The sequence below is a fragment of the Heptranchias perlo genome, chromosome 31, assembly GCF_035084215.1.
Source record: "Heptranchias perlo isolate sHepPer1 chromosome 31, sHepPer1.hap1, whole genome shotgun sequence".
Taxonomy (NCBI): Eukaryota; Metazoa; Chordata; class Chondrichthyes; order Hexanchiformes; family Hexanchidae; genus Heptranchias; species Heptranchias perlo.
Genome location: NC_090355.1, coordinates 16,046,045 through 16,073,445, shown reverse-complemented (window position 1 = coordinate 16,073,445; position 27,401 = coordinate 16,046,045). Strand labels below are relative to the sequence as shown.

The 27,401-nt window shown below is 43.9% G+C and overlaps 1 long non-coding RNA gene across 1 annotated transcript in view; it reads left to right on the top strand.

Annotated features, from left to right (window-relative positions):
• The first annotated feature begins 273 nt into the window (after positions 1-273).
• LOC137300518 (uncharacterized) overlaps positions 274-27,401 on the top strand; it is a 57,311-nt gene continuing 30,183 nt past the window's right edge. Inside the window, exon 1 of the long non-coding RNA XR_010958119.1 lies at positions 274-288. This is a non-coding gene — a long non-coding RNA (uncharacterized lncRNA). The remainder of the gene's footprint in view (positions 289-27,401) is intronic.

Genomic DNA, 27,401 nt, shown 5'->3' with positions numbered 1-27,401 from the left:
AGGAAATGCATTATGAATTATCCTTTCAGTTCTCGGCTACAGTGAGTTGATGGCCTAAAAACTGTCGAAAGAACAACATTCTACTTGATGAAACACGCTGCTCTCCGAGACTGCTCAAGTCCCATTACGCTTACAGCCTGGGTGCATCAACAGCAGTGTTAAAAAAAAATTGCATTTTAATGACCACCTTAGACGTTGAAACTACTATGACTCAATAGTGTTGCAGAACATTTCTAACTCTTACCACCAATATGTTCACAAAATGTTTGCATGCCTCACAAGAACAAGGTATGGATATTCCTATCACTTTGAAAAATGTTTGGTCATATCAAATATTGCAATCTTCCTCAAAACCAGCCAGATCGTCCTCTCTTGACTGCCAGCCAACTTGCTGCAGCTGGTTGGAATTGTAAGATTTTGGCATAGATTGACACAAAATAGATTGCCACTTCTCACAGGAACAACTTGTTCTCACACAAACAAAATCGAACTTTGTATCTTATCGGCATTTGATATATATACATATTAACATTAGTATATATTTGGAGCTTTCCTTTTTTCTCTTGCTTGTGGTCATTTCTATTTATTTGTTTTGAACAAAAAGGTCTTCTGTCACAATTGTATGTGACCCATTTCCTGGTTGCGTGGGTTAATGTGGTTATATCTTGGTTATATCTTTTTTTCTGCATAGGTGTTTATAAATTGCTGTGGGTTCCAGGTGGTGGATGACAGTGGCGAGCAGTAGGATGTCACATTGAAAGACAAGTGTAAAATAACGTTGTACAAATGCTGAACCAAAAACACGTGACGATTATAGGGGAATAGCAGAGTGGCCATTGGCAGCTGGCTGAAAGCCTTGTGGTCATTTTTTGACTAATGCATTGCAATGATTTGCAATGCTGAAATACTGATAACAGGATTCAATTCAGTACAATTCAGTCTGTATTGGAACTTAGAGCCGTTCTGAGTAATTTAACACCAGATGCTCTTAAAGGGTGAACTTCCTTTCTCCTGTGTAGGCCAGCTGAAGCAAAATGCAAAAATACCTTTGCACTATTTTAGCCATTTTAACAACAGCTCGATCATATTTCCAATTAAGTGTCTGTTGCAGGAACTCCACTTTAATGCTATAAAATGGTACGCCATGTTTTACTGTCTGTTGAAAACTACGAAACAAATATTTTGACTTTTCAACTATCCTAAATTTTGGGCTAAACCTAACAGATAGTGCCAACTTTTTTTTAAAAACTCATTCTTGGTATGTGGGAATCTTTGGCAACGCCAGCATTTATTGCCCATCCCCAATTACCCTGAGAAGGTAGTGGTGGGACTTCTTCTTGATTCGCTGAAGTTCATGTGGTCAAGTTCATGTGCTCCAACAATACTATTAGGTAGGAAATTCAAGGAATTTGATCCAGTGATGATGAAGGAATGATGATATATGTCCAGGCCAGGATGGTGTGTGACTTGGAGGGGAATTTGGTGGTGGTGGTGTTCCCATGCATCTTGTACCTTTGTCCTTCTAGGTGATGGAAGTCACAGGTTTGAGAGGTGCTGCAGAAGAAGCCTTGATGCATTGCATCAAGTGTACACACTGCAGTTGTGGTATGGCAGTGGTGGAGGGGATGTATGTTTAGGCTAGTGGATGAAGTGCCAATCAAGTGGACTGAATGGTGTTGAGCTTCCAAATCTTAATAGGGTTTACGAAATGGTCTAAGTTATGCAACTAACTACACCTTTAAACAAAAGGTGCTGATAAAGACAAGTGACACATCATCCTCTCTCGTAACCTTGACCATCATCTGCAAACCCTGATCCAACGGTTACTCGAAGTCCATTTTTATTTGAACTGGGGCTTTTAGCAAAGTACGTGATGGATTTGAAAAATTGTACCGATTTAAGAAACGATATGGAATTTCATTGTTTAGATGTTGTTACGACTGTCGTGAATAGATTGAGAAAACTGTCAGTCATTCTAATAGATGAAATTTTGGATTTTTAAAAAAAGTTATCTGTTTATCTCTTACCATTTCTCTTATTAACACTGTTCGAAACCCCTCCAAGTAACTTGAATTATTTTGAAATCCAATACCTAGCATTTGATGACTCACACTTTTTCAGGTTCTGTACAATTCTGGTTTGCAAATTAACTTAGGTAATTTTTTTAAACTAAAAATTGGAGATTGTAGTGCATTTCTCGAAAATAAGTAATCTTTATGGAATTGTTTCTGAAACTGAATTTTGCCCCATTGCTGTTTATTTCTCAATAAAAACAGTTGTGCATTTGACCAAGCATCACAATGATAGCAATAGAATAAATAACTTCACAAAACCTCTGTTGCAATAGACTTCAAAACAAATGGAAAAACTGAGCTTTGTGCAGCTTGTGATCTGATGCACCATTCCTCATAACAAAAACAAGAGTGTTAAACATTTCAAACAGTTCTGAGCATAATCATACTCATAGCAGCGCCATTGTATGAAAGCTGGTTTTAAATGAAAATAAATAGTAGTGAAGCCATAAGCTAGAATAATTTTTTCCATAGCAGTGCGTTGATTATACATTGTTCTGGGGAACAGTCATATGAGAAAAAAAAACATATGAACATATTGATAGGGAAGAAACCACATGGCATCCATGTTCCACTGTTATGATGTGAGCATCTCCTTGTGCTTCAGTCGGAGAACGAATGTGGCTTCAAAAAATAAAATCCCCCGGCAGCATTTCCGTCGTCTTACCTCACAAGATCACTTCTTTTTTTCCTGTGCTGCTGTTTACAGTCGTCATCATTGCGGTTTCCATCGTGGAGAGTGAATAATTCTGTACAAGCGTGATCATGGAAATTTCCTACTCATAAGCTTTGCGGTCAAATGGGAGAAGAGTCGAGAGTTTCTCCTTCTGGCGGCACAGGCTTTAGTGACCTTCAGAAGGCAGACTTGTTAATGCTATATTTTTCTGAAATTACTTACTGTGCTTAGTCACTCTTCACTTACTGTATAGGTCTCAGATTAGTCATTTGTACCAACTTCAAGCGCTGAAGGGGTGAAGATTTGTCAATTACTGTCAAGAAACCTTTAGTTCCTTCCTTGAATTTCAGAACTGTATTTGGAGACTGTGTTGCCTCGTGATGTTCTGAAAATTGAAAAAAAATCAAAATTGTCTGTCGATATAGTTTTGAATGTTTACTGTAAAGTTGCTTGCTCAAATAATCCCTGAACTTCAGGAGTTCTCAACAATCTCGCAATAAAGTTACACTTTGTGTCAAAACATGCACCAATTTTTAGTTGCCAAAAAATTTAAGTATGTATGCCATCTCAAGTAGTGTGGGAAGCAGAGTTGGGGCTGCAATTTCTCCCTTCTAAATTGAAAAGATATGACAGAATGTATACGATGCTCATTCAGATTAAACTCTTGTACACAGCATACAGGACATCAGGTAGTCTCTTAAAAGTGGGCTGTCATCTAATGATGACCTGTTAGAGGTTCAAATAAAAGGGGCATCCTAATTCAAAACTTTTGGCATTGTGTCCATTAAGACCCTTCTGGAGTGAATGTTCGCAATGACATAATTGAGGGAATGGCCATGAGTGGACATTTAGATTATTCGCTCAGGCAGCGAAGTCAGGGAAAATGACGTGAAAAACAATAGGGGAAAATACTCAGTTAAAAGAGGTTACAGGTGGCCAAAGGTCAATCTTGTTGAGCAGTAACTCCCTTCATCGCTGGCTCAGTGGGAGAATGCACTAATGGACAATATGAATTTGAAAAGGCTGCTTATGTAATATGTGTAGTGTCAGATATTTAGGGTAATCTGAAGTGAGGAACATGAAAGAATATTTAGGGGTTAAGCTAGGAAGGACGTTAAGAGAGGAAGATTGTGTTTGATGGATGATAATAGTCTACCGAAGATCTGGAGATGGAGAACCTGGAAAGTTAATATTTTTGAGCAACCCAGGGGTCAGTCAATGGGGCTTAATGTTTTTGATAGGCACAGAGATTTAAATTGAGTTCCTAATGTTTGATGTGTTGTGTAATGTTTGAGGAGTTTTACCTGCTGCTGTCTGAAGATTGGTATTTGTTATGGAGTAATCAATTATTTTTTTTAAATCTCCCTTATTAATCATCATTTCCACAAAGCAGCTGACAGCTCCCAGTTGCAAATCATTTACCTCCTTTTCGACCGCTAATGTTACTGGTCTGGTAACACTCCCTTCAAACGTTTTGCATGTGCTTATTTTTAGCTTGTCGGAACTATAACAACCACAAGGTATTCAGCATAACTAACCCAGCTTTGGTCAATATTCACATGTTCAGAAAGTCAACATTTATAGAAGTTAATTTCCTCAAGGTGTTTTTGAAAAAGACAAACCATAAAAGGAGAGAGGAGAGGGTGGAAGATTAATCTTGAGGTTTACAGGCTTGATAGATTCTTTGCCTTTATTGTTGCCTCTTAATCAGAAAACACTATAATCCTAGTCGTGCTGGTCTAACAATAGTTCTTCTCAAGGTTGATGTCTCATCACACACAATTAATTCCTTCCTTTGCTTCAGGGGAAATCATGCAAAATGGTTTTGCCTATCATTTGGTTCACATTAGTATGCTGCTTATCTCTGCTGTCCCGGGGTTTTAACAGTGCAATCAGTTGCCATTTTATAACATTGTTAGCAAATTATCTCTTTCTCACTTCTCTCCCAATATTGTAAAAAAAAATCATGAATGAAGTTCGTGAGTGTTGAAACTATTTTTGCTCTGGTGGGCCTTGTAGCGATACAGTAGTATGAGACAGATGAGATAAGCACAGAGGCAACAACACAGGCAAAAACGTTGATCAAGATGGCGAGAAGCAGATGGTGGGCCTGCTGACATGGTAGTAAAGTGCCCAGGAAAACCCAATGAAGCTAGTCATGAAAATCAACATCAACTACAAATCTGATCACAGAAAGATAATATCTTACGATCCAAGCTAAGTTGCTGTTCTATGTAAGACTCCAAAATAACCCCTTCAATCATTCTGCAAGTTTATCCAGTAACGAGATGAGCCACACAGGCCAGGAAAGTCCCATGTTCAATCTCCAGTTTGTGATGAATTAGACGATTGCAGCTAGAGCACTGATTCAGTCATGATGATCAGCTTCAGTGCGTTTGGGTGAGGGAGGGTACAATCAGCTAGGGTTCCTGCTTCAAGTACCATCTAGCAACCCTGCAAATATAGCGGAAAATAGGATAAATCAGCAAATAGGTAACATCAAAAATACTGTGATGTGGAGATGCCGGTGATGGACTGGGGTTGACAATTGTAAACAATTTTACAACACCAAGTTATAGTCCAACAAATTTATTTTAAATTCCACAAGCTTTCGGAGGCTTCCTCCTTCCTCAGGTGAACGGTGTGGAAATGAAATTTTGGAAGGATTCGAAAATTTCATTTCCACACCGTTCACCTGAGGAAGGAGGAAGCCTCCGAAAGCTTGTGGAATTTAAAATAAATTTGTTGGACTATAACTTGGTGTTGTAAAATTGTTTACAACAATCAAAAATACTGACATAGCAATTCAGTCCATCACAATTCACAACCTGTAATAATGGGGCAGAAATTGCCCCCAAAATAACAGAGAGCTCACCAGTGCTCTCCATTGTTAGTGGCGAATGGAGGAGCAAGTTCCAGCATTTGCACATGTTGCAGTGAAACGCGGAAATCCGGAACTTGCTCCTAGCGGTTTGTCAGCGATATGACAGCTTCAAATTAAAGGGCCATTGCATGCTGCGATCAGAGAAATCATTGAAAAAGTGCAAACTTACTTATCTGCACAGCAGGAAAGTAACTAATTACACCTCCAAACAAGTGCGCTTACAAATACAGGCCTAAACTAAGTTTTAACAGCAGAGTAAGTCTTAATGACTGCCAAGCAACTAAAAATTAACTTAAAAATGTGGAGTCTCATTAATCCTTATTTTAATAGTTATTGGTGAGTTTAAAAAAAATTTAAAATTAAAACTTTAAAAAAATTTTTTCCCTTATTTTCAATTATTTTGTACCCTCTTTTTTTCGCTGTCTAGAACTGTTTTTACATGGATTTAAAATGTTGTACCTTTCACTTCCTGGTTTTCACATTGCAAGCCTGCAGAGACAGTGAACGCACCTGGTCAACAATGCTGTGATCTGATTGGTCAAGGGGAGAGATCGGTCCTCTCACTTATCCCATGGATCCTAGCTTCACCTGAATTGACGGTGAGTTCTTCCCCACTTCCTATTAGAGGAAATGCCTGAATAAAAGATTGTGGTAAGTTCGTGGATTAGTATAAATCTATGGAGCGGTGAGCACTGTTGCTTAGCCGCTCTGAGCGATTTCTACTCCATTGTATTTCCTCATCCAATAGTATCTGTAAAGATCTTGCTGAAAGACCTTGCAATATTTTTCAAGTACTTTTAGTCTGATGTGGTTTCTTGACCCCATTTGGCCCCCAAAAGAATCGAAGCCCAACAATCAATCATTCAAGTTATCTGAATTTCATTGTAACTTAAGAAAGAATTTGCATTCATATAGCATCTTTTATGACATCCAGATGTTCCAAAGCACTTCACTGTCTATGAAGTATTTTTGAAGTATCGACACTATTGTGATGTATGGAAACACAGCAATTAATTTGCACACAGCTGCAGGAGTTCCTTAGGGCAGTGTCCTTTGCCCAACCATCTTCAGCTGCTTCATCAATGACCTTCCCTCCATCATAAGGTCAGAAATGGGGATGTTCACTGATGATTGCACATTCGCAACTCCTCAGACAATGAAGCAGTCCGTGCTCGCATGCAGCAAGACCTGGACAACATCCAGGCTTGGGCTGATAAGTGGCAAGTAACATTCGCACCAAACAAGTGCCAGGCAATGACCATCTCCAACAAGATAGAGTCTAACCATCTCCCTTTGACATTCAACGGCATTACCATCACCAAATCCCCCACCATCAACATCCTAGGGGTCACCATTGACCAGGAACTTAACTGGGCCAAATACTGTGGCTACACGAGCAGGTCAGAGGCTGGGTATTCTGTGGCGAGTGACTCACTTCCTGACTCCCCAAAGCCTTTCCACCATCTACAAGGCACAGGTCAGGAGTGTAATGGAATACAATCCACTTGCTTGGATGAGTGCAGCTCCAACAACACTCAAACGCTCGACACAATCCAGAACAAAGCAGCCCGCTTGATTGGCACCCCATCCACCATCCTAAACATTCACTCCCTTCACCACCGGCACACAGTGGCTGCAGTGTGCACCATCCACAGGATGCACTGCAGCAACTCGCCAAGGCTTCTTCGACACACCTCCCAAACCCGCGACCTCTACCACCTAGAAGGACAAGGGCAGCAGGCACATGGGAACAACACCACCTGCACGTTCCCCTCCAAGTCACACACCATCCCGACTTGGAAATATATCGCCGTTCCTTCATCGTTGCTGGGTCAAAATCCTGGAACTGCCTTCCTAACAGCACTGTGGGAGAACCTTCACCACATGGACAGCAGCGGTTCAAGAAGGCAGCTCACCACCACCTTCTCAAGGGCAATTAGGGATGGGCAATAAATGCTGGCCTCGCCAGCGACGCCCACATCCCATGAACAAATAAAAAAAAACACAGCAAGGTCTGACGAACAGCAATGAGATACTGCACTTTTTATTTGAATAGTGCCATGGGATCTTATATATCCAACTGAAAGGGCAGATGGGGCCTCAGTTTTACATGTCATCCGAAAGTCAACACCTCCAACATTGCAGTAAATCCTGAAGTGTCAGCCTAGATTATGTACTCAAGTCTCTGGAGTGGAGTTTGAACCCATAATCTTCTGACTAAAAGTGCTAGTATTGAGCCAAGCCTGATACCTGAATAAGGAAATACACTTCATTTCATAGATTAAACATTAACACATTTTAGCCATGATCTCAGTGCTTTTTTTATCATTATTAGAGAACCAAATTGTCAGCAGTCTTCCATTGTACAGACTCATTATAATTTCCTCTAATTTATTGTTTAACTTTTTTTGCATTCATGGAACACAATTAGCTCAAAGGTCATATTTTTCCCTCTCGTAGTGGTTTATTAAATATCAAAATCAATTAGATCTGAAATGCAAACAAGAACACAATGATACTGACATAAAAAATGTGAAAGATTCTCAGGAATTTAAGATTAAACACATGATACTTCATCAGAAGTGTGCCTCAGGGATCGGTGCTGGGTCCGCTGTTATTTGTTATTTATATTAATGATTTGGATGAGAATTTAAGAGGCATGGTTAGTAAGTTTGCAGATGACACCAAGATTGGTGGCATTGTGGACAGTGAAGAAGGTTATCTAGGATTGCAACGGGATCTTGATAAATTGGGCCAGTGGGCCGATGAATGGCAGATGGAGTTTAATTTAGATAAATGTGAGGTGATGCATTTTGGTAGATCGAATTGGGCCAGGACCTACTCTGTTAATGGTAGGGCGTTGGGGAGAGTTATAGAACAAAGAGATCTAGGAGTACAGGTTCATAGCTCCTTGAAAGTGGAGTCACAGGTGGATAGGGTGGTGAAGAAGGCATTCGGCATGCTTGGTTTCATTGGTCAGAACATTGAATACAGGAGTTGGGATGTTTTGTTGAAGTTGTACAGGACATTAGTAAGGCCACACTTGGAATACTGTGTACAGTTCTGTTCACCCTATTATAGAAAGGATATTATTAAACTAGAAAGAGTGCAGAAAAGATTTACAAGGATGCTACCAGGACTTGATGGTTTGACTTATAGGGAGAGGTTGGATGGACTGGGACTTTTTTCCCTGGAGAGTAGGAGGTTAAGGGGTGATCTTATAGAAGTCTATAAAATAATGAGGGGCATAGATAAGGTAGATAGTCAAAATCTTTTCCCAAAGGTAGGGGAGTCTATAACGAGGAGACATAGATTTAAGGTGAGAGGGGAGAGATACAAAAAGGTCCAGAGGGGCAATTTTTTCACTCAAAGGGTGGTGAGTGTCTGGAACGAGCTGCCAGAGGCAGTAGTAGAGGCGGGTACAATTTTGTCTTTTAAAACGCATTTGGATAGTTACATGGGTAAGATGGGTATGGAGGGATATGGGCCAAGTGCAGGCAATTGGGACTAGCTTAGTGGTATAAACTGGGCGACATGGACATGTTGGGCCGAAGGGCCTGTTTCCATGTTGTGAGCTTCTATGACTCTATGACTCTATCTGCCACATGATTAATATTTTCAATGACCTTCTCGCAAACATATTTTATTTCCTTCCCTTTGTTAAAACATTTTCAGTGGAATAGTATCTCCCTCCTTCCAGGTAAGAAAAGAATTTGCATTTATATTACATAGAATTTACAGAACAGAACAGGCCATTCGGCCCAACTGGTCTGTGCCGGTGTTTATACTCCACACGAGCCTCCTTCCACCCTCAGTCGTTGAGTATATTCAAGACAGAGATCGATGGATATTTGGACACGAAGGGAATCAAGGGATATGGGGATATGGCAGGAAAATGAAGTTGAGGTAGAAGATCAGCCATAATCTTATTGAATGGCGGAGCAGGCTCAAGGGGCCATATGGTCTACTCCTGCTCCTATTTCTTATGTTCTTATTGTTCTTATGTACTTCATCTCACTCTGTCAGCATATCCTTCTATTGCTTTCTCCAGCTTCCCCTTAAATGTATCTATGCTTTTTGCCTCAAGCACTCCATGTGGTAGTAAGTTCCACTCTCTGGGTAAAGAAGTTTCTCCTGAATTCCCTATTGGACTTATTAGTGACTATTTTATATTTATGACCCCTAGTTCAGGTCTCCCCTTGCAAGTGGAAACACCTGTACACATACCTTATCAAATTCCTTCATAGTTTTAAAGACTTTTGTTAGGTCACCTTTTACCCTTCTCTTTTCTAGAGAAAAGAGCCCCAGTTTGTTCAGTCTTTCCTGATAGTTTTATTTTATTTTCTAGTTTTTTCCCCATCTTTACATCGAATTACATCAGATCTACGGCACAGAAACAGGCCATTTGGCCCAATTGGTCTATGCCAGCGTTTATGCTCCACATAAGCCTCCTCCTTTTCCACTTCATCCAACCCCATCAGCATTCCTTTCTATTCCTTTTTCCCCCAGGTGTTTATCTAGCTTCCCCTTAAATGCACCAATGATATTTGCCTCATCTACTCCTTGTGGTAGCACGTTCCACATTCTTATCACACTTTGAGTAAAGAATCACAGATCATGTGGTCTTGTTTTCAGCGGGAACTCATGCTTCCTCTAATTTTCTCATTTGCTGAACCAAGCTGGAGGCTTTGCTCTGGAGCAGTGGTTTGATCTGTTTTACACAACCAAAATCACGAGTGTACATAAAAGCTCCTCCACTTCCAGATGTGTGGCATGATATAATCCTTATATAACTGAACAGATAATAATTCTTATACATTTAAAACAAAGGCAGTAACCAGTCCTCTAAATGTAAGAAGAGTTGAGGACCATTTTAAACAATACGACATTAAAAGGAATTGGAGGCTTGACATCGAGCAGATTTAAAAATACTGAAAGACCACAATTAAGAATGCTTTTAATCTAATAACTTTTAATGTTTTTGCAGAGCCATGTAGGTAATTGAGTAATTTTATTCATGCTTGAAAAATAAGTGTGTGAAGGCTACACATGTTAGATAAATGTTTTAATATTGATTTTTTCCTGTCTCTTTAGGTCACACCATTCCTAACCAAGAAGGTGATGGCAGTAACCTAGGGCCCGATTTTAGCAGGCCTGCGGGTTCCCAGCGGGTGGTCCTTCGGGAGCGTGGAAAACGCGGACGGCTAAATGAGTGCGCCCCCCCCCGCGCGCACGATCGCGGGATAATTGATTCCATTAAGCCGTGGTTACGGGTTCTCCGCTCCCCAGCTGCGCACCGGCGGGCTGCGCATGCGCATTAACGTTATCGCGATGGAGGAGCTCCATTTAAAGGGGCAGTCCCCCAAAGCCCCCCTGCTTCAAGCAAGAGGCATCACAGCATGGCGCACCCCAGGGGCAAGGCTGCGCCACGGTTCTCCGACTTCGCGCTGCAGCTGCTTCTGGAGGGTGTGAGGAGGAGGAGGAGGGAGACGCTGTTCCCGGCGGACGGACGCAAGTGTCCTGGCTCCGTCACCAGGAAGGCATGGGCAGAGTTGGCGGCGAAGGTCAGCAGCAGGGCCAACACCCCAAGGACATGGGAGCAGTGCCGCAAGCGATTCAATGACCTCACTAGGTCCGGCAAAGTGAGTACACCAATGCACCCTCCCACAACCCGTCCCCACCATCACGCCAAACATATCACAACCCCTCCTGCACAGCCACCACAGCGCTCCCGCAGCAATCCTCACAGCCACTCACTCACCATCCTCGCCGTGCCCGCAAGTACCCACCGTCCCTGTCCCCACTCGAACACTACCACACACCCCAATCCCCATGCAATGGGATGGGCATGTGGCACACGCATCCTTCCATCCATCTGCCCCACGCTCAACCCAGCCACACCGATGCTCGATGCGTGTCACTATGCAATCTGCACCCACTCACGCATCTGTGTTTTGCCTTGACAGGAGAAGAGATGCAAGAACGACCAAGAAAGGGCCCGCAACTGAGGGGGCCCGCCACACGTGCTGGAACTTACGGATGCAGAGATGGAGGCGCTCGAAGTCAGCGGAACGCAACATTGCCTCTCCGTGGCGGATGGCGAGTCTGGCGCTGCAGAAACGGCCGGTAAGGGAAAGATGACACTCAACACTCATGATCGCGAGTGACCGTATCATCACCTGCCATCTGGCGCACCGCAACATTTGTGCACATGCCTCATAGTGTCCTCTGTTCTCTTGCAGGGCCGTCTGCGAGCGCTGTGTGTGAGGTCTCTGAGGGTGCATCGTCACATATGAGCCAACCATCCACCAGCGCAGAGACAGGCACCTCGGTGGGTCCCCCTCGCCAACTAGTTGGGGTTGCACATGGTGAGTCACCGCGCACGTGTGAGCATGAGCAGACCCTGGTGGCAGAGGCAGCCGCGGAGGGTCCGCGTCGGTGGGAGCACTCATCTCCAGGCTCTGCTCAGCCGGACCCAGATGCTGAACCCAGGGGGCCACCAGTCAAAAGGAGAGTCGTCGAGGGGCACCAGCACATTGCAGAGGTACTGGGAGAGGTGCCACGTGCACTGTCCACAATCGCGCAGGTGATGGAGGAGTCCAACTCCTGCATGCGGGCATTGGTGGCGCAGGTACAGGAGGGTATCGGCGACATAGTGTCGCGGGTAGGTGCGGGAACGTCTGCGGCGGAGAACAGGCTAGCCTCCCTCGAGCGTCACGCACAGCTGAACATCGAGTCCATGCAGGCCCTGACAACGGCTGTACGGATTCAGGCTGAGCAACATTCCGCCGCCATAAACAGGCTGACGGATACACTAGGGGTGGCCTTGCAAGGCCTCACACATGCCATCCAAACTGTCGTCCAGCAGGGTGGAAGGGGTGATGTGGGCCGAGGCCACGAGAGGGATGATGGTGAACGGGAAGCGGGGACGCTACTCAAGGTGCCCCCACGTCCCACCCGTTGCCCCCCTCTCAACCAGTACCCGCAATGGTGCCTCCTCTCCAGGTGGCCGAGTCTGCCCCTGCACAGGTGCAGGAGGAGCAGTCTGTGAAGGTGCCCTCACGGGCACCGAAACCCAGGGGGCGTCGGCCCAAAGCATCTACCCGGTCAAGGCAAGAACAGGAGCAACCTGCCACTACCTCTGCTGGAGCCACAGGGGTAGCACCACGTAGGGGTTCCCGTAAACGAAAGCCAAGGGCGTTATAAGCACAAAGGGAATGCACCAGGGTGTCTGTTCATTTATACACTTTTTGGTTATAGTTGTTCACCATGTACATATTAAACACTATCGTTCTCACCACTCCTGCCACCTCTCGTCCATTCTTCTGCGGCCTGTGCAATAGGTGCGTTCCGTGCGGCCCATCATGACGACGAACACCTGCTGCCGCCCATTGGGCACACTACTGTGGGTGCAGGAGTACTGGCGACACTCTTCTGTGGAGGGGGCTGGTATAGCCCCTCGTATGTGCAGGTGATGAGATGTGAACGCCTCAGACTGTCTGACTCCAGGAGAACCGTTGACGTATGAGTGCCTCCCTGGCCTGGCGAGCATCCCGGTGAGCCGGTGTTCGGCGCATGGGTCATACATCATCCTCGGGCACGGCCGCCTCCTCCTCCTCCTCCCCCTCCTCCTCCTCCTCCACATCCTCCTCCTCCTCGTCGTCGTCCTCAATGTGGGTGGCGGGTGTGGATGGGGCCTCCTCTAGCGGCACCCCTCTCTGTTGGGCCATGTTGTGCAGGGCACAGCAGACAACTAGGATTCGTCCCACTCTGAATGGCGTGTATTGGAGCGCTCCCCCAGAACGATCAAGGCACCTGAAGCGCGTCTTGAGCAGCCCTATGGTCTGCTCAATTGTAGACCTGGTAGCAATGTGGCTGTCATTGTATCGACGCTGCGGCTCGGTAATGGGGTTCCTCAGAGGCGTCATGAGCCACGTGTGCAGGGGATACCCCTTGTCGCCCAGGAGCCAGCCGTTGCCGGTGTTGGGTGCGTGGAAGAGGGGCGGGACGGTGGACTCCCTGAGGACGAAGGCATCGTGGCAGCTGCCGGGGTATCTGGCGCACACGTGTAGGAATCTCTGGCGGTGGTCACAGATGAGCTGGGCGTTCATGGAGTGATACCCCTTCCTGTTGATGAACAGCCCTGGCTCATGCGGAGGTGCCCGTATTGCGATGTGGGTGCAGTCGATTACACCCTGCACCCGTGGGAAGCCAGCCACATCATGGAATCCAACCGCCCTCTCCAGCTGGCTGCGCTCGTCCATGGCGAAGTTGAAGTAGTGCGAGGCCCTGTGGAACAAACCATCGGTGACCTGCCTTATGCACTTGTGTGCAGAGAACTGGCAGACCCCGGTGATGTCCCCGGTGGCACCCTGGAAGGATCTGGATGCGAAGAAGTTGAGGGCAGTGGTGACTTTGACGGCGACGGGTAAGTAGATGCTGCTTGGTCCATCCGGGAGCAGCTCGTCATTAAGGAGGCTGCAGATGTCGGCGACTACCTGGCGATTGACTCTGAGCCTCCGTATGCACTGCTCCTCAGAGAGGTCCATGAAGCTGAGCCTCGGTCTGTAGACCCTGTGCGGAGGGTCGTGCCTCCTGCGACGCAGCTCTCTCTGCGGTTGCCCTCCCTCCTGCTGTGCAGGTGGGTGTGCCGCAGCACCGTGTTGGGGGGCTCCACGTCGATGAGGCGGACGGCGTGGACTGCGAGGCTGCTGGGGCTGGTGATGCTGTTCGTCCTCCGAGGATGTCGAAGCGGCCCCCATCTGGCAGGTGTTGGTCTGAGGGGTTGTGCATGGTCGGTCGGTGTTTCCTCGCACCGGGGCTGCGGTTCCACGTCGGTGTTTCTTCTGGCTTGGAGGAGGGTGGTGGAGGGCAGGGGTTGCCCTATGTGACGGAGTGGCCTCCTGCGTTGGTGAGGGGGTCTCCCCCCCCCTGTGGAGTGCACCTTGGCAGCTGCCACAGGCTGCTGGCTGCAACACGTCCGTTTGGAGTGAGACTGTTTCCCCCAGTGTGTGAAACAGTCTGAGTTGAAGGTAAAATCCCACACTCCCTAATAAGACAGCTGAATCAGGTCAGTTAATGACCTGAACAAGCAAAGTAAATACACTCAAGTGGCCTCCCGCTGGCTTTAATTCCCTGCGGGATTCCCACCAGCGGGGGCTGCGCACGCAGCCCTGCACGTCAGCGCGGAACCCGGAAGTGGCCGGGATCGCGGCACGATCCGGTCACGCACCTGGAGATCGGGATTTTCGAGGCCCCCCCGCCGAGAACGCACCCGAAACCCGGTGCTAAAATCGGGCCCCTACTGTCAGTTTTGTTACTTGCCGTAGAAGTGGACACATCTTCCAATCATTTCTCCCTTATGCCCACCATAACCTCAGCCAGGCATCAGAGGAGAAGAATATTGCATACCACAGAATGTCAGTACATAAATGTGCTGTGCCACCAAACCACTATCTTACAGGCAGAAATTTTTCAGATTTTCCTCAGACAGTTTTCTTTTCTTTATCCGATAAGTCTTACTTACTATGGAATTGCGTTTGATAGTCGATCTTCCATATTGTTGCACATAGGAAGTAGAGTCTAAATATAGCCTTCAGGTCCAATTGCATCCCATTTAAAAATCATACATTCTGCCCTTATTTTTTTGGTATTTATAGTTAAATAGCAAAAATTCTGGAAATTTGAGAATTAGAGGAATAGAGTTGGTTCGAGTTTCTCTGCAGTGCAGGCTCTAAATCACTATGACTGACAGGAGACTGACATTACAGCATGACAACTTTACATAGGTAGTTCCCATTATAAATATAGATATAGGAATTTATATCATGGTAAAAGTTGACATAAATGTGACAACAGTAATAGAGGCTTTGCAGACAAAACTGCACACAGCGACAAGATTTGATTGTAGATTAGAGTGCATCCATTTCATATAAAATGTTATATTCATTTAACAATGCCAGAGAAAAACAAATATAAAGCAACATTATAGGAAATAGATAATGTTGTTTATTCATGGAGAAGGCTTACTGACTTCAAATGATTCATCTACCACCTCAAGAGTACATGATCACGATAAATTGAAAGAAATTTCATTATAATGCTATTTAGGATAAAAAGTGTTAATCCAATTTTTAGGTTGGAATACAAGATGAAAAATAGCCGAAGGGTTGAAATCAATTTGCATGGCATTAATAATGAATGCATTGATATTCATCTGAAATTCCTTTGTTTGTTATTTTAATGAGGATATTAACTTGCTTAATGGACCAATAGCTTTGTTTAAATAATAGAAATTTCATATGTATTAAGACAATTGTTACTAATGTCACACAATGTGACATCAACCTACAAAAGAGAGAAAAGAATCTGACAAGTAAATACGCTACTAATGGATATAAAACCCAGCCAAGCAATGAGGAAATGGCGACTGAGACAGATGCAAATCCAACAGATGAAAAAAAATCTAAACTTGTAAGAAATGCCATTTCAAAATGGCTAGTATTTACTCTCCCAAAAAGACCGCGATGGGCTCAGTAGTATATTCATAGGTTGGGAATTCCATGAATGAAGCTAGAACTGGACACAGTATTCAGGCGGCAGTCTGACCAGAGCGGTGTACAGTTTACTCCTCTGCCTTGTATTCTACTGTTTTGACTATTTGGTTCTTTGTTAATTGCTGCTCTGTGTTGGTTGGACATGTTAAGCATCGAGTCTACTAAAACTCCGAGGTTTCTTTCGAACTCATCCTTTATTATTTCAACACCATTCATGGAGTACCCGTGGCCCCATTTTTCCTTTCTATGTGCAGTACTTTAACTTGTCGACATTAAATCTTACCTGCCATTTGTTCCGCTCACTCACATTTTGTCCAACTCATTCTGCAATTTGAGCTGCCTCCTTCAATTCCACTGCCCGCTACCCACACCCCCCCCACACCCCCGCCCCTGCAATTTGGTATCATTAGCAAATCTGACTAATTGGCTTTCAGTTTCTGAATCCAAGTCATTGATATAAATCAGAAATAGCAGTCATCCCAACAAGGAGCCCTGGAGCACCCCACTCCGTACTTCCCTATCACCTCAACATAACTCTTCTAACTAATACCCCATTGCTTTCTACCCTTCAGCCAATTTATTATCCATCATAATGTGATTAGGTAGAGTCAACATGGTTTTATGAAATGTCATGTGTTTGACAAATCTATTCGAGTTTTTTGGGGGTGTAACTAGCAGGGTAAATATATGGGAACCATTGGATGAAATATGTTTGGATTTTCAAAAGGCATTTGATAAGGTGCCACACAACAATTTACACAAGATCAGGGCTCATTGGATTGGCGATAATATATTAGCGTGGATTGAGGATTAGTTATCGGACAGAAAACAGTGAGTAGGAATAAACGGATCATTTTCAGGTTGGCTGGTTGTAACTAGTGGAGTGCCGCAAGGATCAGTCTTGGGCCTCAGCTGTTTACAATCTACATCAATGACTTAGATCAGGGGAATGAGTGTAATGTATCCAAGTTTGCTGACGATACAAAACTAGGTGGGAAAGTAAGCTGTGAGGAGAATGCAAAGAGTCTGCAAAGGGATATAGACAGGTTAAATGAGTGGGCAAGAAGGTGGCAGATGGAGTGTAATGTGGGGTTATCCACTTTGGTAGGGAGAATAGAAAAGCAGAATTTTTTTTTTTAAATGAGAGACTAAGAAATGTTGGTCAGTCAAAGGGATTTGGGTGTCCTTGTGCACGATTCACAGAAAGTTAACATGCAGGTACAGCAAGCAATTAGGAAGGCAAATGGTATGTTAACCTTTATTGCAAGGGGGTTGGGGTATAAGAGTAATGAGGTCTTGCTGCAATTATATAGGGCTATGGTGAGACCACTCCTGTTGTATTGTGTACAGTTTTGGTCTCCTTACCTAAGGAAGGATATACTTGCCTTAGAGAAGATGCAACAAAGGTTCACTAGATTGATTCCTGGGATGAGAGGGTTGTCCTATGAGGAGAGATTGAGTAAAACGGGCCTATATTCTCTGGAGTTCAGAAGAATGAGAGGTGATCTCATTGAAACATACAAAATTCTTAGAGGACTTGACAGGGTAGATTCTGGGAGGCTGTTTCCCCTGGCTGGAAAGTCTCGAACTAGAAGTTTTGGTCTTAAGATAAAGGGTCAGCATTTAGACCGAGATGAGCAACAATTTCTTCACTCTGAGGGTTGTGAATCTTTGGAATTCTCTACTCAGTTGTTGAGTATATTCAAGACTGAGATCGATGGATACTTGTACACTAAGCGAATCAAGGGATATGGGGATCGGGCGAGAACGTGGAGTTGAGGTAGAAGATCAGCCATGATCTTATTGGATGGCGGAGCAGGCTTGAGGGACCATATGGTCTCTTGCTCCCATTTCTTATGTTCTTATTCCCAAGATTTGCCCTGAATCCCCTCAGCTTTAAACGTCACCTATCGTCTTTCATGTGGAACATTGTCAAATGCCTTTTGGAAATCTAGCTATGACCAAATGTTGTACCGTACATAGATCACCTCAGCTTAGGATGGAAGGGGAAGTGATATACAGATAGCCACATGACAAAGCTTGAGAGCTGCAGCAGACAAAACCATCAGAGATCTCAGAGGCTGACTCAGTAGAGTTCAATTGACACACACAACGGCACAGACTGATGAGAGAAACCCAAATATAGTTGCAAGTGAGATGTCAAACTCAATTTCCTTTTAATTCAGCCTTTAGTTGCTCTCTTATTTTCTCCCTCCTCAACCATCCCCCACCCCTGGTCCAGCAGGTAGTAGTAGAAACAGGTGCAATGTGCACCTCTGGCAAGTAGTTCAACATTTTGATAATTTAAGATGGTACTGGTAGACAAAAATGCAGCATTTAACTTTAGCTAATGTACTTAGCTGTGTGGAGACTGGAATCCACAGATATAGGCCTATATATTTATTTATTCTGCATGGCAGGCGGTATTGCTGTACTGGCTTATACCTTGTTTTTGTGCCTCAAAATACAGCCTTTGTTTTATCAGGCTGTAATCTACATTCAAAACTTAGTAACAAACTGGGAGTCAGGATGAACCTTCAGAAAGCTTGAGTTGTGAGGCCATGTTCCCACCCTTTCCCCATTGTATTAACACTTTTTCATCTTTGTTTAAGTAGGTTCTGCCACTGCTCCCATCACTTGTCAGTTTATATTAAGTTTTCTGATCATCCTCAATTTTCCTTCATGTTTTCTTTTCTTTTCTTCTTGCGTGGCAACACCATTTCCTCATTAATAAAAACAGAAAATGCTGGAAATACTCAGCAGGTCAGGCAGCATCCGTGGAGAGAGAAACAGTGTTAACTTCTCAGCCCCCTGGCTCTGTATTAGCTTAAAAACTGTTAAATCTTTACTTCTTCCGGTTCTGACGAAAGGGCGTTGATCTGAAACATTAACTCTGTTTCTCTCTCCACAGATGTTGCCTGACCTGCTGAGTATTTTCTGCATTTTCTGTTTTTATTTCAGATTTCCAGCATCCGCAGTATTTTGCCTTTGACCATTTCCTCATTGCTTGGGTAGAGGTTTATAACCATAGCTCGGTGACTAACAACTCATTTCCTTTAACCTTTCAGATAATCATCTGAATTCCCCCTTCACTTTTTGGCCTGTGCCTTTTTGATTTTGTCAGCCTATCAGCTGTGTTACTGCTTTTCACCTAGTTTCGAGGTACACGAGAGCTGTGACATCCCCTTCATCTTAATCCAATAACCACAAGGTCACTTCACACTAGTTGCTTAGAAATCTCATTTTGCCATAAGGCTGGCAAGAAGTTCCATATGCGAACTCTCGGCTCAAAACTATTCCAATGCAAAAATCAAAAATCTGAGCTACAAGGGATAAACCATACTTTGCACTGAGTAAGATATCAATATCTGTACCTCTTCATTATCACCAGGAACATTATGATGAGGTAAATTGCCCAAACCCACTTTGTGACAAGAACATATATAAATGTCTGATAAGCGCACAAAATCAGGGGAACTACCTGTAGTCCATTATATTTGCACAAGATTGAAAATGTCAACAGAACTTCTAAATGCTGCTTTGTCAGTCTGTGGGTGACAAGGGGGAACTACAAAACAAACTCTGAACACATTTCGGTTTCCAGAAGGATACCTGTTGGTAAAGGGACAGCCCCTCACTTACCTGCGAATGTCATTACAATGCAGGTCGACAAGCTGCAGCCTGAAAGTTAGCAAATGCTTATCTCCCTTGTGTAAAATAGCTTAAGTGTGGGGCCAGCACTTAAACCATTAGTTAAGCAAGATTTTAGTTTTGTTTTTAAACCTTGTAGGTGTGCAGTTTCTTTTTATGTTGGCACTGCATTTACTCCGAGTACAAGCCTTTGAGAATAATCATGTAGGAGTCAACATTTAAACTCTGACTTATTTTGTCTTTACCTCCCTTTAAAGATTCCTGAGTGATACCTCTTTGCCATTAGCAGTGTCTAGCCTTGTTCCTTGACACCAATGCTTTTAAGTGGGCCTGGCTATCTGTCTAGACCCATAAATTATCCTTCCTGTTCCTACATTACAACAGTGACTGCATTTCAAAAGTACTTAATTGGCTGTAAAGGACTTTAGGACATCCTGAGGTTGTGAAAAGTGCTGTATAAATGCAAGTCTGTCTTTCTTTATTACTTTCTCTCAGTCCATCTGGGCAGGTCTTTCTCCTTTTATTGCGGTTTCTCTCAGCCTGTTCTAATTATTCCATGGACTCTGTTTTTCTTTGTCTCTCTCTGACAACAGCACTGAAGCAAGCTTTGTGGACAGTGTTGCACTGGTTGGAACCGAGCCGCATTGTAGAATATTACTAATAGTCTGATCTTCAGACACTAAGATGGTGATATATAGGTTTTGAGTTTGATACATTTCCGGTGTTGGAGATGCAAAACAATCTTGAAAGAAAAAAGTTAGTCATCTCCTGGTGGTTTTTCTACCTTGGAAAGGAGCCAGTTAGTTGAGAATTGACTTAATGATGTGCCTATTAACAGTAATTAAACCATGTCACTTCAAAGGCATCTTATTGGGAGTCATGCCACAAAAGATCTGCGAGTTTATTATTATACATGGTGCTTCTCTTGGGCTCAGTCCAAATGGGGAAACAGAGTACAATCCTGTACTGCAGAGACAGAAAATCACACTGTGCACTGTAATATTTAAGTAAAGATCTCACTAGATTTTGGGTGAGAGCACTTTAGCAGATCAAAAGGCTGGCTGGAAGTCCACACTCAGTGTAATGGTGGTGAAAATTGTTATGTACATTTGTGCCCAATTTTATTGCCCCCAATCATTTGTTTCCCTTTAGGGCCACCAGCCATGGGAACTGGAAAATATATCCTATTAACCCAAACCTTCCATACAGGATCACATCTATCTGTGATTAGGTTTATTTGAACTGGAAATAAGTGTTGATAATTCTAAGAAAGAAATATTCCAAACATACAAAAAGGCAAATGTAAGGAATCTTACAACACCAGGTTATAGTCCAACTGTTGGACTATAACCTGGTGTTGTAAGATTCCTTACATTTGTCCACCCCAGTCCATCACCAGCATTCTCCACATCATACAAAAAGGCAGGTGAGAAAGACCATCAGGCCCATCAATACAATGGTACAACCTGATTTCATTCACCCCACCATCTCCTAGGAGAAATGGGAAAAAACTGCCAGTAATTCAGGAAAATTCTTGGACATTACACTCCAACTCCCTAAAACAATCAAACAAAGCTCCAGGGGATCATGAAGCCTATTGTTCTTCATAAATCATAACCAGTTAGCAACTTACGCTCTACAACTGGAACTGTCCTCTTCTCTCAGGACCTTTTCAAATTCCCTTATAAAGAACACTACTTCCTCTTTCATCTCACCGCTTTGCCTACAAATATATGCATGACTTCTAGTCCAAATATTTCTATCCATCTCAAATAGCCTATCTAACTGGACTGAGTCCAATCCGTTCATCATTTTAAAAACTTAAGTCCCAAAGATCTATCTTTCTCCAAAGTAAATCTCATAACTAAGGACTCCAAGTTTAGATGTCATCCTGGTCACTCTCCACTGTACCTTCTCTAGCGCCTCAATCTTCATCATGAGGAATCATTTTTTTAAGCAGCGAGTTGTAATGATCTGAAATGCACAGCCTATGTGGAAGCAAATTCAATGGTAACTTTCAAAAGGGAATTAGATAAATACCTGAAGGGAAAAAAATTACAGGGCTATGGGTGGAGCGCAGGGGAATGGGACTAATTGGATAGCTCTTTCAAAGAGCCGGCACAGGCACGATGGGCCAAATGGCCTCCTCCTGTGCTGTACCTATGATACTATGATGTAAGACGACAATTGCTGCTCACAATATTCCCAAGCGTGGACATACCAGAGCATGACGTAGTTTAAGTACAGGAATCTTAGTTTTAAACTCAATTGTTTAGTTTAGAATTAAGAATGCTGTTGGCCCATGATGCAAATATTTAAAACATGGTAAATTGAAAGAATCAGGAAGTTTCTTCATGCAACATCTGGAAGAATAGAGTAAGACCAATCCTCTAAATTTGGAAATTTTGAACTTCAAAACTAGATATAATTTGATGAAATTTATTTTTATACAAGCTCATCGATATGTAGAGTAAACTGTGTAGTGTAATGAAAGCTGAGTCATACAATAACAATAATTTATAGATTGCCTTGAACATAGAAAAATGTTCCATGTTCTATGGAGGCATTAGGGAAAGATGAATGCTGAGCCACGGAATAAGATATTATGAGAGGTGTCCAAAAGCTTGATTAAAGAAGTGGGTTTTAAGAAGGGCCTCAAAAGGAGATGAGGGAGAGTGAGGGGCAGAGCCATTTATGAAGGGAATTCCATTGTGTGGCTGAAGGCACGGCCGCCAGGTCAGGCAAATGGAGGTAGGAATGTACAAGAGGTCAGAGTCATTGTAACAGAGTTAAGGTGTGGTGCGGGGGGGAAGGGGGCAGCACTGGAGGCAGTTATTAAGATAGGAAGGGGCAAGGCCATGAAGGGATTCAAAACAGAATGATGAGAATTTTAAATCTGAGGCATCGGTGGACCGGGAGATAATGTAGGTTGGCAAGGACAGGGGTGATTGGTGAGTGGGACTTGGTGCAGATAGGAAACGGACAGCAGAGTTTCAGATGAGTTGAAGTTTATGGAGAATGGAAGTGACAAAGGCACGGAGAAGCGTTTCAGTGGTAGATGGGCTGAGGTGGGGTGGAGGTAGTAGATGCTACAGAGATGGAAGTAAACGGTTCATGTGCTAGAAAGCATATGAATTTGGAAACTCAGATCAAAATCGAACAAGACACCAAAGTTATGAACAGTCCGGTTTCGCCCGAGACAGTTGGAAATGAAATCTGCGGCAAGAGTATGGAGTTTGTGGCTGGAGCCAAAAATGATGGAGTTAGTCTTCTAACATTTAGCTGGAGAAAATTATGGCTCATTCAAAACTGAATGGTGGACAAGCAGTCTGACAACACAGAGGCAGTAGAGGAATCTAGAAGTAAAGTTGCGTGTCATTAGTGCACATGTGGAAAATGATGTCATATCAGCAGATAGTGTTGCCATAGGGCAGCATGTAGATGATGAAGAGGAGAGAGCTAAGTATGGATCCTCGAGGGGACCGGAGGTGAAAGTGCATGGGTAGGAAGAGCATCCAATTGTAGAGATGCTCTAGTTACGATCGGATAGGTATTCAGTTAACGGACTTGGGATACTTTTGAGTCAGGACCTAATACAAGGAGTCAAGTTTATGTCTGGAGGAAACGAAGGACAGTGATAGTCTTATTTTTTCTATTGACATGTATCCAAAATTCTGGATTTTACAATAAAAGAGACTAAAAGAGCCTTATCCCATTACAATTATTACTGCCTCATGGATTGTTCCTTATTCTCTCGTTTAATTAGTTTATTATCCAAAATACAGTTTGAATAGTTTAAACAGTATATTCAGAGTAGACTGATAGTTTTGTTTTCGTTCCACTTAACTGCTTTGGTGATCATTTGACTTCCGTATTAGCAATTTTCAACTTCCTAGTGTAATCTAAACCATTTTTGATTACCTTTACTGAAAGGTGAAACTTTCATAAGAACATAAGAAATAGGAGCTGGAGTTGGCCTTACTTTCCCTCGAGCCTGCTCCGCCATTCAATCAGATCATGGCTGATCTCCAACCTCAACTCCGCCTGGTCCCCATATCCCTTGATTCCCCTCGAATCCAAAAATCTGGACTCAGCCTTGAATATATTCAATGACTTAGAATCCACAGCCCTCTGGGGCAGAGAATTCCAAAGATTCAGAACCCTCAGTGAAAAAATTCCTCCTCATCTCAGTCTTGAATGGCCGACCCCTTATCCTGCAACTGTGCTCCCTAGTTCTAGACTCTCCAGCCAGGGGAAACAATCTCTCAGCATCTATCCTGTCAAGCCCCCTCATAATCTTACATGTTTCAATGAGATCTCCTCTCATTCTTCTAAACTCCAGAGAATATAGGCCCATTCTACTCAACCTCTCTTCATAGGAAAACCCTCTCATCCCAGGAATTAATCTAGCGAACCTTTGCTGCACCACCTCCAAGGCAAGTATATCCTTCCTTAGATAAGGAGACCAAAACTGGACACACTACTCCAGGTGCGGTCTCACTAAGGCCCTGTACAACTATAGCAAGACTGCCTTACTCTTATATTCCAACCCTCTTGCAATAAAGGCCAACATGCCATTTGCTTTCCGAATTGCCTGCTGCACCTGCATGCTAACTTTTTGTGTTCCTTGTACAAGTCTCTCTGAACAACAACATTTAATAATTTCTCAACATTTAAAAAATATTCTCTTTTTCTATTCTTCCTATCAGAGTGAATAAACTCACATTTCCCCACATTATACTCTATCTGCCACCTTCTTTGCAGACACTGTGTGTCCTCACAGTTTGCTTTCCCACCTAGCTTTGTATCATCAGCAAACTTGGATACATTACATTCGGTCCCTTCATCTAAGTCATTAATATAGATTGTAAATAGCTGAGGCCCAAGCACCAATCCTTGCCGGACCTCGCTAGATACAGCCTGCCAACCTGAGAATGAGCCGTTTATTCCTACACCCTGTTTTCTGTCCTATAACCAATCCTCTATCCATGCTAATATATTACCCCAACCCCATGAGCCCTTACCTTGTGTAACAACCTTTTGTGTGGCATCTTATCAAATGCCTTTTGAAAATCCAAATATACTACATCCACTGGTTCCCCTTTATCTACCCTGCTAATTACATCCTCAAAAAACTAATAAATTTGTCAAACATGATTTTCCTTTCATAAAACCATGTTGAATCTGCCTAATCATATTATGATTTTCTAAGTGCCCTGTTATCACTTCCTAAATATTGAAGTCAATGGGAATCAGGGGGAAAACTCTCCCGTGGCTGGAGTTATACCTCGCACAAAGGAAGATGGTAGTGGCCTCCAACAACCAATCATCTCAGCCCCAGGACATTGCTGCAGGAGTTCCTCAGGGCAGTGTCCTAGGCCCAACCATCTTCAGCTGCCTCATCAATGACCTTCCCTCCATCATTAGGTCAGAAATGGAGATGTTCGCTGATGATTGCACAGTGTTCAGTTCCATTCGCAACCCCTCAAATAATGAAGCAGTCCGAGCCCGCATGCAGCAAGACCTGGACAACATCCAGGCTTGGGCTCATAAGTGGCAAGTAACATTCGCGCCAGATAAGTGCCAGGCAATGACCATCTCCAACAAGAGAGTGTCTAACCACCTCCCCTTGACATTCAACGGCATTACCATTGCCAAATCCCCCACCATCAACATCCTGGGGGTCACCATTGACCAGAAACTTAACTGGACCAGCCATATAAATACTGTGGCTACGAGAGCAGGTCAGAGGCTGGATATTCTGTGGCGAGTGACTCACCTCCTGACTCCCCAAAGCCTTTCCACCATCTACAAGGTACAAGTCAGGAGTTTGATGGAATACTCTCCACTTGCTTGGATGAGTGCAGCTCCAACAACACTCAAGAAGCTCGACACCATTCAAGATAAAGCAGCCCGCTTGATTGGCACCCCATCCACCACCCTAAACATTTACTCCCTTCACCACCAGTGCACAGTGGCTGCAGTGTGTACCATCCACAGGATGCACTGCAGCAACTCACCAAGGCTTCTTCGATAGCACCTCCCAAACCCGTGACCTCTACCACCTAGAAGGACAAGAGCAGCAGGCACATGGGAACAACACCACCTGCACATTCCCCTCCATGTCCCACACCATCCCGACTTGGAAATATATCGCCGTTCGTTCATCGTCGCTGGGTCAAAATCCTGGAACTCCCTTCCGAATAGCACTGTGGGGGAACCGTCACCACACGGACTGCAGCGGTTCAAGAAGGCGGCTCACCACCACCTTCTCAATTCGGGATGGGCAATAAATGCCGGCCTAGCCAGCGACGCCCACATCCCATGAACGAATAAAAAAAAGTGGATTCTAGCATTTTCCCCACAACCAATGTCAGGCGACCTGGCTTGCAGTTCCCTGCTTTCTCTCTCCCTCCCTCCCTTCTTGAATAGTGGGGTAACATTTGCTACCTTCCAGTCCACCGGGACCGTTCCAGAATCTAGAGAAATTTGGGAGATCATAACCAATGCATCCACTAACTCTGCAGCCACCTCTTTTAGAGCCCTAGGATGTAGGCCATCAGGTCCGGGGAATTTGTCGGCTTTTAGTCCCATTAGTTAGTCCAATAATTTTTCCCCTAGTGATATTAATTGTTTTAAGTTCCTCACTCTCATTTACCTCTTGGTTCCCCATTATTTTTGGTGTCTTCTACTGTAAAGACAGATACAAAATATTTGTTTAACATTTCCTGATTCCCCATTATAATTTCTCCTATCTAAGCCTCTAAGGGACCAACGTTTACTTTTGCTACTCTCTTCCTTTTTACATACTTGTGGAAGCTCTTACAATCCGTTTTTATATTTCTTGCTCGTTTTGCTTCCTTTTGAATTTGCAAAACTTTTCAATTTCAATTGATTTGAATACTGATTATGTGATGTTTACTGAACCGTCCTATTTGGCCAGTTCAATATAGCAACAAATTTATAGCAAAGAAAAAGTGAAGTCAATGGGAATCAGGGGGAAAACTCTCCAGTGGCTGGAGTCATACCTAGCACAAAGGATGATGGTAGTGGTTGTTGGAGGCCAATTATCTCAGCCCCAGGACATTGCTGCAGGAGTTCCTCAGGGCAGTGTCCGAGACCCGACCATCTTCAGCTGCTTCATCAATGACTTTCCCTCCATCATAAGGTCAGAAATGGGGCTGTTCACTGATGATTGCTCAGTGTTCAGTTCCATTCGCAACCCCTCAGATAATGAAACAGTCCGTGCCTGCATGCAGCAAAAGCTGGACAACATCCAGGCTTGGGCTGATAAGTGGCAAGTAACATTCGCTCCAGACAAGTGCCAGGCAATGACCATCTCCAAAAAGAGTGTCTAACCACCTCCTCTTGACATTCAACACCATTACCATCGCTGAATCCCCCACCATCACCATCTTGGGGGGTCACCATTGACCGGAAACTTAACTGGACCAGCCACATAAATACTGTGGCTACAAGAGCAGGGCAGAGGCTGGGTATTTTGCAGCGAGTGATGCACCTTCTGACTCCCCAAAGCCTTTCCACCATCTACAAGGTACAAG